Below are 12,393 nucleotides of genomic sequence, written 5' to 3' on the forward strand. Positions count from 1 at the left end.
CGTTGCGACAGTAATACAGGGTGTCCATAAAGTCTCGTTACAATGTCAAAAATTTATCACAAAGGCAAATGAAAAGACAGATAAGTGGAAATTATTACAAAATTAGACGTATATATTTCAGTTTTTTTTTTCTTTTTTTTTTTTCTTTCTGCTTCATTTCTATACATTTCTATATGGGCACCATTAGTTGCACGAAGCACATCAAGATGGTACTCGATTTCATACACGATCGATGTTTTCCCCAGATGTTGTTGGTCGTCCACTCCTCCCTTTATCGAACACTCTCCCTGTCTCCATAAATTTCTTGTGCCATGCACGAATTGATGGACGTGACGATGAATCTCTTCCATACTTAGTTCTGAAGTTTCGCCGAGTCTGCATATTCGATTTGGTTTCAATAAACCATGATACACTCTGTGCCTTCTCTTCAGGTGTAGCCATTTTGTAAGAGGTTCATTTAACAGTATCTTATTCATCAACAGGGCACCTGCAATGCAATGTGATAGAAACCTTGATAACCACTAAGTACACGGAACAAATCTGACGAAGATATCTCATCAATTGCCTTTGTAATAAATTTTTGATATTGTAAAGAGACTTTATGGATACCCACGTGGGGTTATGTTAAAGATATGGTGTATCGAACAAAAGTACAGGACATTACTAATATGAAGCAGAGGATCACTGATGCCATTGCCATCATTGATGGGGGTATGCTACAGCGAACATGGCAAGAAATCGAGTATCGTCTTGATGTGCTTCGCGCAACTAATGGTGTATTAAATGAGGCGAAAGAAACTTAAATATATACGTCTCATTCTGTAATAATTTCCACTTATCTGTCTTTTCATTTGCTCCACTCATTTGTCTTTGAATTAGGTAATTATCGCGGTAAGTTTTACCAATCACCATGTGCTTCTCCGTCTTTCGCACCTTGCCGAGAACCGCTCGCGAACAATAGAACTTGCAAAAGTCTGGTCTCGCAACTGGGGTGTTATTCGTTTTAGAAATTAAAAAGTGGAGTGACCACTTTCAGACAGAACTTTTAGCGCCTGTGAAGCGGCTTTTTAGCCGGTTGTAAACTGTTGTGGTCGTGTTGCAAGAACAACGAGACGTTATTGTCAGTCATTTTCGTTGATGTCTGTTATTAACGCAGATAGTGACCTACAGCGTCCGATGGTACGTGCATAAATATTCATGAAAGAAAGAGAAACTTTGCGTAATACCTCAGATGTCGTTGCAAGGAAGTTGCAACGAACGTGACCTGCGAGCGTTTTGTTTCGATAATAGCAACCGGGACAACGGTGCGCGCGGCAATTGTTCCGGACGAGCAAGACGAAACAATAAGTCCTTTGTCGACAACGATTAAATCAAAGTCGAATTTTCTTTCAACTTGAGAGAAGACTGAAGAAGAGCTTCAACGCGACGTTCGCTCGGCCAGGATTTCCACGCTATTTTCGTTAGAGACGTTCATAAATATTAACTGGTTTGGCTATCGGGGAGGATACGCTCGTTTCGAAATGTATTCAGTGGTGTATTAATTCAGGATGGCTAAATATTTACCACTGGTTTATACAATGGTCACGTCGATATTTATTCAATGTCTGAACGGATTACCGAACGATGGATTCAAAAGGCAACAATCGAACGATCGCGGGATTATATAGGACACGCAGATTATATACTATTTCCATCGACCGTATTTTTCCATCTTGAAGACGCAGTACGCCCTGGCGAATGCACTGAAAACCAAAAGCAAAAGATCGTTGTACTCGGTCCGTCGAGTACTGGAGCAAAGAAAGAAAGAAAGAAAAAAAAAGAGATGTAAGCCTGCCAGTCGTTGGCAAAAAAAAAAAAAAAAAAAAAAAAAAAAAAAAAAAAGAAAAAAGAAATCACTCGATCCTCCAAGGCCAGTAATCAACCGATCGAACCACTCGAACTCGTCCGTATCACTTGGTCTTACGTCCAAAGCCAGGTCGCCAACACGTATTACGCAACTGGTAACTCTCGTACGGCTATCTCGAATATCATCGGAGGCTGAGCTCATCACCGCGAGGACCCTTTCTGCTCGATCGAGTTGTTGCCACTCGCTTCGTTTCGCGGGTCGAGATAAACTCTGCCAATAACCGAAGGCTAGACGCGTCGCCTCTAATCTTGGTACAATCGTAGCCTTCGGACGGTGGATTCGTTGCTGAGCTGCGGTGGTTGATAATTCGCAGGCTTTACACTTCGATAAATTCGCGCGTCGTATCGCATCGTTACGCTTCCCGCGGGCGTTCCCCGAGTCAGCCGAGTCGAACGATCGTTCCCGCGCTGACAATGAATCCCGTACACTGTTTGGCCCCTCTTCAATGGCCCCGCGGCCGTCACATTGTAGCAAGTTCAACGATCGTTGGGCACCGTTACTTTTCTAGCGCGTCTAGAGGAGAGACGAGACGAGACGAGACGAGACGAGACCGGACGCGACGCTCGCCGCGTCTGTCCCCCGGAGGTTGCTGGATTTTTGGCTATTTTCGACTTCAAAGGTCCCTTGCTCCGCTTCCTCCAAATCTCAGGCGGCCACACGGCCCGCTCGTTTCGTTTCTCGTTTCGTTTCGTTTCGTTTCGTTTCGCGCGCAGGCACGAAAGGGAAGAGGAACTCGCTCGCTCGCTCGCCTGGCTAATTTCAAATGCTTTATTTTCACGACCGGTTTACATGCGGCCGCTAACTGTGGTAATGGTAACTTAACTTAGGAGTGGCCGATACGCCGCGGCGTGGACGTCTCTATCTCGACAGAGGCGCACGCCACGGGCACCTACGCCGATGAAATCTCTGATTGTAATACCTCTGCGCGCAGCTCTGGATCTTGTTGCCGGCATAATGCAGTTTGAGATCCGTCTCGCTAAAACGTCTAACAAAACCAATCACCTTGCGTACTATATGCACGCGCGCGAACAAATTGATATCGTTGGATATCGTTTGAAGAGCTGTCCTGGGAAACGTACGAGTGTAACGACGGAGAGGAGTGTTCTCGTTGAACCTAATCGTGGGAGAGCCGATTGAAACGTACGCGATACAAACTGGAAGCTGTACTCGTTGGAAAGACGAGAGGCTTCAAACGAGAAAAATCGAGGCAATTCAGCTTGCAATTAGAATTTAATTTTCCTAGCTGTGAGTGTAGTACACTTGTCGCGAAGAAATGGCAATTTTTTGGGGGGTAACGACGGATAACGTCGTGCGAGGAAAGTAACTGCATTGTTTTGTTACTTGAATTAAAATGTTTTACGGGAAATAGAACGTATTTGTAAATCTTGGACGTTTTAGAATATTTTGAGACTAGACTTTTTTACGTCATTTTTAAGTATTAATATCAATCAAGTTGAACGACAAAATTATTGATTTTTCAAAGAAAAAACTAGTGTCATGTCCTTCTAATTTCTTTCAATTTTACAGCAGTTTGTCTGGCGAATATAATCGTCGTCTAGTGTCGTTGTTAGACACACGCTTTTAAAAACGGTATCGCAACTAAGAGGTTCGCCATTGCTGCGTTTCGTTCCAGTACGTTATTGTCTCACTTTTGGTCATTCTCCTACATGAAATATTTCCTTTCATACGTTTTGATCTAACGGTTGGCAATATAGTGGCTGTTTTGCGCGCAGTAGTGCCACCTCGAGACAAATAAAATTTACCTCTCTTTCTCCTCTCCCTCCATCAAATGGGATACACCGAGGAAAGTTTGTCATTAACCTCGAGTATACTTCGCGCCATTTGTCACCGTGACGTCCTCTATGGCAAAGGGAAAGAGGAGCCAGCCACGAGACAGCAACGATGGTTCAACAACGAGTAAAACACTGAAATCCCGCGTATCGAAAATTCGAAGTACCAAGCTCGTCCAATCGAAACGTATCTCTGTCGGCTAATAAATTGCAATAAACGTTACCACCTGTCTGCAAATTTAGTTCGCAAGCTTGTGATTTTAGAACTTATTAGTGACATCTATAAGTAAAATTTGTTTAATGAACATCTACATTAATTACGTTACGATAATTTAAATAAAATGAAATTTTGTACAGTATCAAAAACACGACGTTACTCGTGACTATATATTCAATTGTTTGTTGTTTCGCGCAAACGACGCGTTTTCTAATCAAATGGCGTTCAAAGTGGCGTTCAAAAATGGTGAAAAATCCGCAAGAAGCGAAACCCACCGTCGTCTAGTAATAAATTAATCAAAATTACCACCTGTCTGTAGCTTGTGATTCTAGAACTTATTAATGGCATCTATAAGTAAAAATTTTTTCAAACTTAATAAACATTGCCATCTACAATAATCACGTTACGGTAATTTACATAAAATGAAATTTTGTACAGTATCAAAGAAACGTTACTCATGAGTAACCCTGACATATTCGCTTGTTTGTTTTCGCGCGCAAAACGACACGTTTTCGAATCGAACGTGTCCCGACAAAGTTGGACAAAATTCTCGAGGCAAGGGCCTCGAAATTCTCGATTTTCCACGACGGGACGATAAGGGACGGGAAAATTCGCGGCGGTTTGACCGCCGACAGAAAGGATTAGCAGAAGCATGGAAATATCAATAGAGAGGCCGGCGGTCGTCAATCGGTCGACGCACGTAACACTTGCGAGCGGGACTCGGCCGTTTCCGTGCGCGGTCGGGCCGACTCGGCCGGCCAGCATTGTCCCGCGTTGTCAGTTTGCGGCAAGCAAGCATCGCGTTCGTATCGTTGTCTCGTGTCCGTTTCGTGGGTCAAGACCAACGACCAAGCGGGAAAATGTGACCGTTCGAAACTTGAAGATTCTCGTTCGAAAGTGCCACAGAGTTCTCTGCACAGCGATCCGAGTGTTGTGACTCGCGATGGTGTGACAGTTTGGTGTTTCCGGATAATTTCCATCGTCGTGGATCGGCAACGATTTGCCGGTGTGTGAGATCCCCTGGATCAAAGATCCTCGATTGGAATAACTCGATAGAGCGAGAATAACTCGGAGGCTTGGCCCAAGGTATGCCTTGGCGCACGTTGACTCGGGGTCGACAGTCCTTGAGCCCCGAGTTTTTCGGCCGTCTATCTTGATCGCGGTGAACGACGTCAGGGTGAAGAAAGACGCGTGCCCGGCATACACGTTGGCGTCGCGACGTAACTTAGACACAGGTAACTGTCAATACCGACGTCGGATTCTCCGAGGCATATCGAAAACACGCTGCACGGTTCTCGCCGCCGCGGAGCCAAAATCGATCGCAAAGTGTTCGAGAACCGGAGCCTGGCGTCGCGTGCACAGGTTCGGAAATTAGCCGATAAACGTATCGTTATACGTCGGAGATTGCATTCGCCGCGTGCAATTTGCAATTCAATGCATCCAAAGTTCCCGTTCACCTTTATCGATCCGTCACGTCGATTTGCGCAATTTTTCCAAGTACTTCCCAGAGCTGGACGCTTTACAAGCGTTCGAAGCACGAATTCGCATTCGCGATGGATCAGTCACGTCGAGAATTTGCTCGAGTTCCTCCGCCGGTATTACCGGAGGGCAGACACCGCGTTGCAGTATCCGTTTCATCGAATCGAGCGCAACTTGGAATTGCAAATGAATCGATCGATTTCATATTACCTCGCTCCTCCTGCGCTCCTTTCTGCGACACAATTCCCGTGTACTTGCTTCCGCGTACACGTGTCTCGTGTCCTTCCTCTCTCGTTTTCCCCGAGAAACGGGAAGCCAGTCTACGCATTTGTAAATACGGAGATTAAGACGGAACGTGTTTACACTCGGAACCGGAGTTTTCGTTACAATGAGTCCCGATGGTAAATACCGTCGCCCATTAATGCAAAGAAGATTAACCGCTTGCGCTGGCAACCGGTTCGCGGACCGTAACGAGTGACCGGACCGTATACAATAATTTGTCGCTTTCTTCTTCTTCCGAGACTCGTCGGTGTGATATCACTCGATGGAAATTATTAAGATAATTTTTAATTTTAAATAAAAGTTGTAGTAATATTTCGAAAACTATAATCTACATATTTCTAATCTATAATAGTAATATTAAAATTTATAATATTAAAAATATTTAAAAAATGTATAATATTGAAAGTTGTAGTAATGAGTAATATTTAATATTAAATAAAGTAATATTTCTAAATGTATAATCTATATATTTCTATATATTTTTAATCTACAATAGTAATATTAAAATTTATAATATTAAAAGTTATAGTAATAACTTTCAATGTTATAAATTTTTTAAATATTTTTAATATTACAAATTTTAATATTACTATTATAGATTAAAAATATATAGAAATATATAGATTATAATTTTCGAAATATTACTATAACTTTAATATTTAATATTAAATAAAGTAATATTTCTAAAAGTATAACCTATATATTTCTAACCTATAATAGTAATATTAAAATTTATGATATTAAAAATATTTGAAAAATTTATAATATTGAAAGTTGTAGTAATAAGTAATATTTAATATTAAATAAAGTAATAAACTTAGCATGCGTTTTACCTGGGTTACATTTATATTTTCTTAAAATTGACAAAATGTTGCAATTTTGGGACGAAAAGTTAATACGACTATGCCAGCGGCAGGCAGAGAGAAGATACAGGATAAGGAAAGTGGTGGGACGTCGAATAAAATTGGCGCGTCTCTATCTGTCGAGCGAATGGATTTCGCGAGATTCTGCATAATTGAACGCAGCCGGCGGTGATTGAGTAACTGAGTTCTTTGCGCAAACGGGATTTATCTCGTCCCGCGTGTTTATCAGCCGTTTTCAAATTTAAATCCGTCGTCGACGTCGTTGTAGCTGACTCAAGAAGCTCTGTTACGCGAAAAGATTTAAATAACTTTTTCTTTTTTTTTTTTTTTTTTTTTTTAATTTAAAGGATACACGTAGTCTCCGTTCAAATTCACAAGCAAAAAGTTGCATCAATTTTTCATATTTTTTTTTTTTCGTTTTACAATTAAACGAATTTCTGTTTGTGGAGATTGGACGAGCTTTGAAATTGAACGACAAAATTGAATCGGGATTACATTCTGCGATATATTGCCGTTAGTGCATTGCTCCATTAGAAGTAATATCAATTTGGAACAGCGGCGGTGATTGTTTCGTTCTTCTCCAGTTTTTAAATTACCTTCTATCTCGACTGGGAATGAAAGTCGTGACTGCGCAGTGCGTGGGAAAATTGATCGACAAACGTGTATCAACGATCCGATCATCTGGTAAAATAACGCGACGAAAATTAAATAAACGCGAATCAAGACGATTACTGTCCCGGTCAAAGCGTTCCAATCGCTTTAAAAATAATCGTTCGACCTTTCGTCGAAATTGTCGCGCGTAAAAACGTATCAGCGACGAGGAAGTTGAAATGTAAATGCCGGATGTTCTCATCGACTATAGGGTATAATATGTTTTATTGAAATTCGTTTCGATTGACGCTCTGCCGCGCGTTTCCACTTCTCCGCCCTTTGCTTTTTGAATATTTATTTCGCTTGTGTCCTCGCCGAATGTTTTTTTCCCCATTTTTAATTTATCACACCTGTATTTATTACGCTCGAAATTTTCTTTTTTTTGTTTTTTCTTTTTTTTTTTTTTTTTTCTGACTTTTGAAATCGCGAAAAAAAAAGATGCCTTCTCCAATGGATCGTCAGAGACCTGGCACAAACTCGGCGCGGTTCGTTGCTCTTTGGAAACGGAAAGTTTATGACCGCGAAAGAAGTTCTAGTTGCGCGTAATGGGTTTTCAAGGTAAGACAGATCGTAATAAGCCCCTCGAAGCTCCGGGCGCTGGCCGTGCCCTCGAGATCGATGTTGCAAGAAACCCACGGACTCGCGTGTTACGATTGTTAAGCCTTTATATATTCAGTCGTTAGAGCGCGTTGGTCGTCTCGTTTCGACGTTTCCGCGTTCGAGTCACCACTTCGCATTCCTCGCGCTGCTTCCGAACTCCGCGTTGAGAAACGCGGAAAGAAGGGACGAGGAAAAGCAGAAGGGAGCAGAAGACGCGAGTTGGTGAGAGCAACGTTTACTCGCCGGCAGGAAAACCTTCGGGAAGCATCAATAATTTATAAGACTCTAGGGCGACTCTGTCGGGAAAGACTCTGAAGCGTGGGAGGGACACGGGACACGACTGGCGTTCCGCGACTTTTGATCCGTCGTTCGGCGTTTGATCCTCGTCGTCGAGTTGCTTCAGTTTCCAGCTGAAATCCCTTTAACCACCAGGCCGAGTGGCTTCGGGCACCGGCGAAACCGCGACCGTCTGCTTCCGGGGAAATTCGTGCCGGCGGCGAGGGACGAGAGATAAGTTTCTGTTTCCCTGTGACTGGCGCGCGTTTTCCAACATCTGAGGACAGATTACACGGCCACGACTACGGCTACTAGTTTGCGGTTGATTCCGGACGAACCCAGCCTCCACCGTCCTCCCTTGTTTCTGTTTAGTTTCGATTCCGCGGGTGTTAAGTTATTAGAGAGCGCCCCGGCTGTAGTCTGTTAGATCTGTATTTGCCTGGGCATATGTCGCTAGGAAGTTTGTAATCCTTGTCGTCTCGCGGCCCGGAGGGAAGGTTTTGTTATCGGAGCAATATCCGATTTCGGATAGATCGTGTATCAAACGCGCTTTGTCGTATGGACTTTCGATCTCGGTGACAAATTTTCTTCGGAGCGTATGGAAATGAAGTTTACTCACGTCGAGAATTTTGTATCCCAAGGTTGCAATATTTTCAAGTATATTTTAGTTTCAAGTATATTTAAATGTGACCCAGACAGCAACAGATAATAAGTTTATTACTTCCGCTAGTAATGTCTATCCAGTCACTCGTTATGGTCCGTCAATCAGTTGCCAGCGCAAGAGGTTAAGCGACGAGTGTAATTGTACCAGTGACGATGAAAAATGAATGGGGTCTTGTGAAAGAAACCCGCGGGATAGTTTCGAAGAAACGTGGCGATCGTCTTTGCGCAACAAATTGCCCGGCCTCGTGCGCTCCGCCGTTGACAAATCTCGGCTGTATCGCTGATTTTAAACCCCTTTGCGCTGGCAACTGGTTCGCGGACCATAACGAGTGACCGATAATCGTATACAATAATTTGTCGCTTTCTTTTTCTTTTGAACACTTTCGTACGATATCACCTAGGATAGAAATTATCACGAAGTAATCAACTTATCACTCGTTTTGCCTGGGCGACATTTATATATACTTGGAATTAAGAAAACGTTGCAATTTTGGCACAAAGAATTCTCGACGTGCGTGGCATCTCTTTCTCTTTCAGCTGATTCCAATCTCGTTCTTTTATGGTATCTCCTTTTCGTTCGTCTTTTTCTTTTTCCTACCCCTTGTTGCCGCTCTCTCTTTCTTTCGCGTTACGTCGCTTACCTTCTTCTGCATAATCGCGTAAGGTTGCACGGTCGAACAGGGCCGCGGGTTTCGCGCGAGTTCACTCGCGTTCCGGCGCGATACACCCGGCCGATCGGAGCACCCAACGAGCAATTAGGTAACCGCTTCCATCTCCTTCCGCGTTTTCTTCAGCAGCTTGCTGAAACTTTCAGTAAGCGGGATGCCGGGCTGCTCGTACAATCCCTTGTTCCGTCATTTTGCTCTTCGTTTCGATTCTATCGATTCTTGCCAGGCCTCGATAACTTGCCAGGCAATTTCTTACTCTCCTCTCATTTGATTACGCGAACGAAAGTTGTTGGAAGGTTTCCGCGCACTCGGCTGGTAAGAGCAGCAAGAGCGATCGTGTTCGATTTTCAGGTGGGCGTTCGGGAAGATTGGAAGTTTCGAACGATAATAAGGAGCGATCGTGAACGATTCGATAAAATAAATATGTGTGTTGGGAATTGTAATTGAACGACGGGATTAACTTTTTGGTTGTAAATGACGAGTATCATTCTTCGTCACGAAGAAATGGCAATATTTTTGGGCAATGACGAGTACACTCGAAGTAATTACGATTTGTAACTTGAATTATAGTTTTTGTGGCAGGTAAAATATATTTACAAGTCATGAGACTAGACTTGGCTACATTAATTTCTTTTTCTTGCTGTGATCAGAAAATGATGTACAAAAAGAATCTAAATATTGGTGCTCGATATGGGATGTGCCTTGCCTTCGGAAATGTCTTATATCTATTCCGAAAGAATAAATTAAATTTTCAATCTTTTTTATCTTTTCCATATATTTGATGTTCTTTTGTTTAATAAGAAAATTATGAATGTTCAAGTTTTGTAAATGATATTAGTTAAACGATAAAATTATTGATTTTTCAAAAAAAAAAGAAAAAAAAGAAAAATCATATCATTGTGATTTAATTCAATTTTACAATTAGCAGTTGCACGTACTCTTGACGAGTATAATCGTCATTTAGCGTCGTTCTAACGACACAGTGTAGACACACGTTTTTTAACCCTTTACACTCGTTCCCTGCAAGGGAATGTCATACTTAAATTTAGCTAAAAAAATTGCTGATAATTATAACGAACGTAGATACGGTGTTGTACAATATAATATAATGTAACGACGTAAGAAGAATAATAAAATTTCGAAAGAAGAAATTCTTGAGGATAGATGTCAGTTGACATTCATTGAATTATCATTCGAATAATTCGTGATAAACTATATTTCTTATTGCTTACAAAAGTTTACTCCAAGTAAACGGTGAAGGGAATTTTTCAGAAAATTGAAATTACGTATCATTACTTCTGTATACTGTACTTGGTATAAACGATTCCTTTAAACGAAGTACCCTCTGCGTGCCGATTTCATCGTTAAATGCCATTTAAACAGAACAGATATCATTCCCGATGTCAAGTCATTTTGTTCACAGTGATACTTCACTCGCAAACATTTTCGTAAACATAATTGGTAGGTGACAATTGGCAGACGAAAAACGTTCCCGTGGGCAAAGAAAGGTAAAAGTAGGAATCCAATCCTAATTAATCCAAGCAGAGACATCGATACCAAGCGAATCGAGTAAATTCTGAATATCCACATCTGGCGAGTCGACGCATAATCTCGCGGCGAGCCACTCTACTGTATCGGGCATACGCGTATTTCTTATCTATGCGACGAGTAGAGTTCGCGGAGGATCCAAGGGCGTTGAATTTGAATCGGTGGACTCGTCCGCCGCTCGTAAATCTGCCATCGGGGCAAAAAACCGGCGGAATGTGATCTTCATCGGTCGGTGCGCCAGCACTTGCTCGCTCGTTATCACGAGGACGAGTGCGCCAGCTATCCTCGTTCCCTGCCGCCGATTCCCAGGAGGGAATGCCTCCGTTCTCCGATGTTTACGAGGGATCGCGGTTGTCGTAAGTAGGTACTCGGCCGTTCCTCTTGCCTCCCTTGCCTCCGGAGGACTGGCTTCCGTCTGGCCTCGTGCCTCGACCGGAACAGATCCTCCCTCGAGGATCCTTTTCACCGGCTTGAACCTTGGCCGTGCAAAAAGCACGCGGCATTGCCTCAGAATCGTCGTGTAGACACAAGTACGCGTGTACGCAGCGTTCGTGTAAAACCTCTCTTCCTTCTCCGCCAGCGTGGAAACGAGTCTCTCCGGGCATCAACTCGGTCGGTGGTCTTCGGAGTCGCACCTGCTGCGCGACTCGTCTCACTCGGGCCGATTTGCCGGTGACGAATGCCGAGCTGACCGGCAATTAGTTCTTTCCGGTTTCAGCTCTTGTATCTTCTCATGATATTGAAGAGCGAGGAGCGATAGCAACAGAATTTTAGAATCTCACTAGTAATTAATTGCCTTGCCTTCTTCAGGAAACATTTTGTTAAACTTTCTATTATATTTATTCTTTATGTATCTTAATATTGATAGTAATGAGGATGGATCTACACGTGGCTTATTAATGGTTCTATTGGAAACAATCGAATATCCATGTTATATGGGTCACACCGCTCCAGCAGATGGCGGCGTTGTTATAACTCTCACACATTTTCAGTTATTACAATATTAAGTTATTAAGTTATTACAAGATATTATATATTAACTCAATCGCTACATATTAAGTGATTACGAGATATTACAATCGTGTGACGTGCCATCGTGTCAGACGTAAAGCATTGAAAGTTTTATTAAATACATGTAACCTTCAGTTTGAAGGATTAAAATTGAAAATGGAGTAATAATCTGATTCTTTTTTCTTTCAAATCGTAACCATAATTTGAGAATCTTATGTTCATTCCTTGCCTTCTTCAAAGAACGTTAGTTCTTATAATCGTGTGACAGTATTACATACGTATAACTTGTATATTTGTCAATCTTCAGTTTGTACAATTGAAGTTGAAAGTGGGACGACAATCTGATTTTTTTTTTTACTTCAAATCGTAACCATAATTTGAGAATCTTGTTTCTTGTCTTCTTTGAGAAACATTCGTTATTATAAACGTGTGACGTCGT

The 12,393-nt window shown here is 42.2% G+C and overlaps 1 protein-coding gene across 4 annotated transcripts in view; it reads left to right on the forward strand.

Annotated features, from left to right (window-relative positions):
• LOC122533272 overlaps positions 1-12,393 on the forward strand; it is a 238,505-nt gene that overhangs the window by 86,481 nt on the left and 139,631 nt on the right. For 3 of the 4 annotated variants that reach the window (XM_043662845.1, XM_043662843.1, XM_043662844.1), the window contains exon 1: positions 4,708-5,148. The exons of the other annotated variant lie outside the window; for it this stretch is intronic. The gene's annotated coding sequence lies outside the window, so the exon portion shown is untranslated. Of the gene's footprint in view, positions 1-4,707; positions 5,149-12,393 lie in introns of those variants that run through there. 4 annotated transcript variants of the gene reach the window in all.

The sequence above is a fragment of the Frieseomelitta varia genome, unplaced genomic scaffold, assembly GCF_011392965.1.
Source record: "Frieseomelitta varia isolate USP_RPSP 00005682 unplaced genomic scaffold, Fvar_1.2 scaffold_514, whole genome shotgun sequence".
Lineage (NCBI taxonomy): Eukaryota > Metazoa > Arthropoda > Insecta > Hymenoptera > Apidae > Frieseomelitta > Frieseomelitta varia.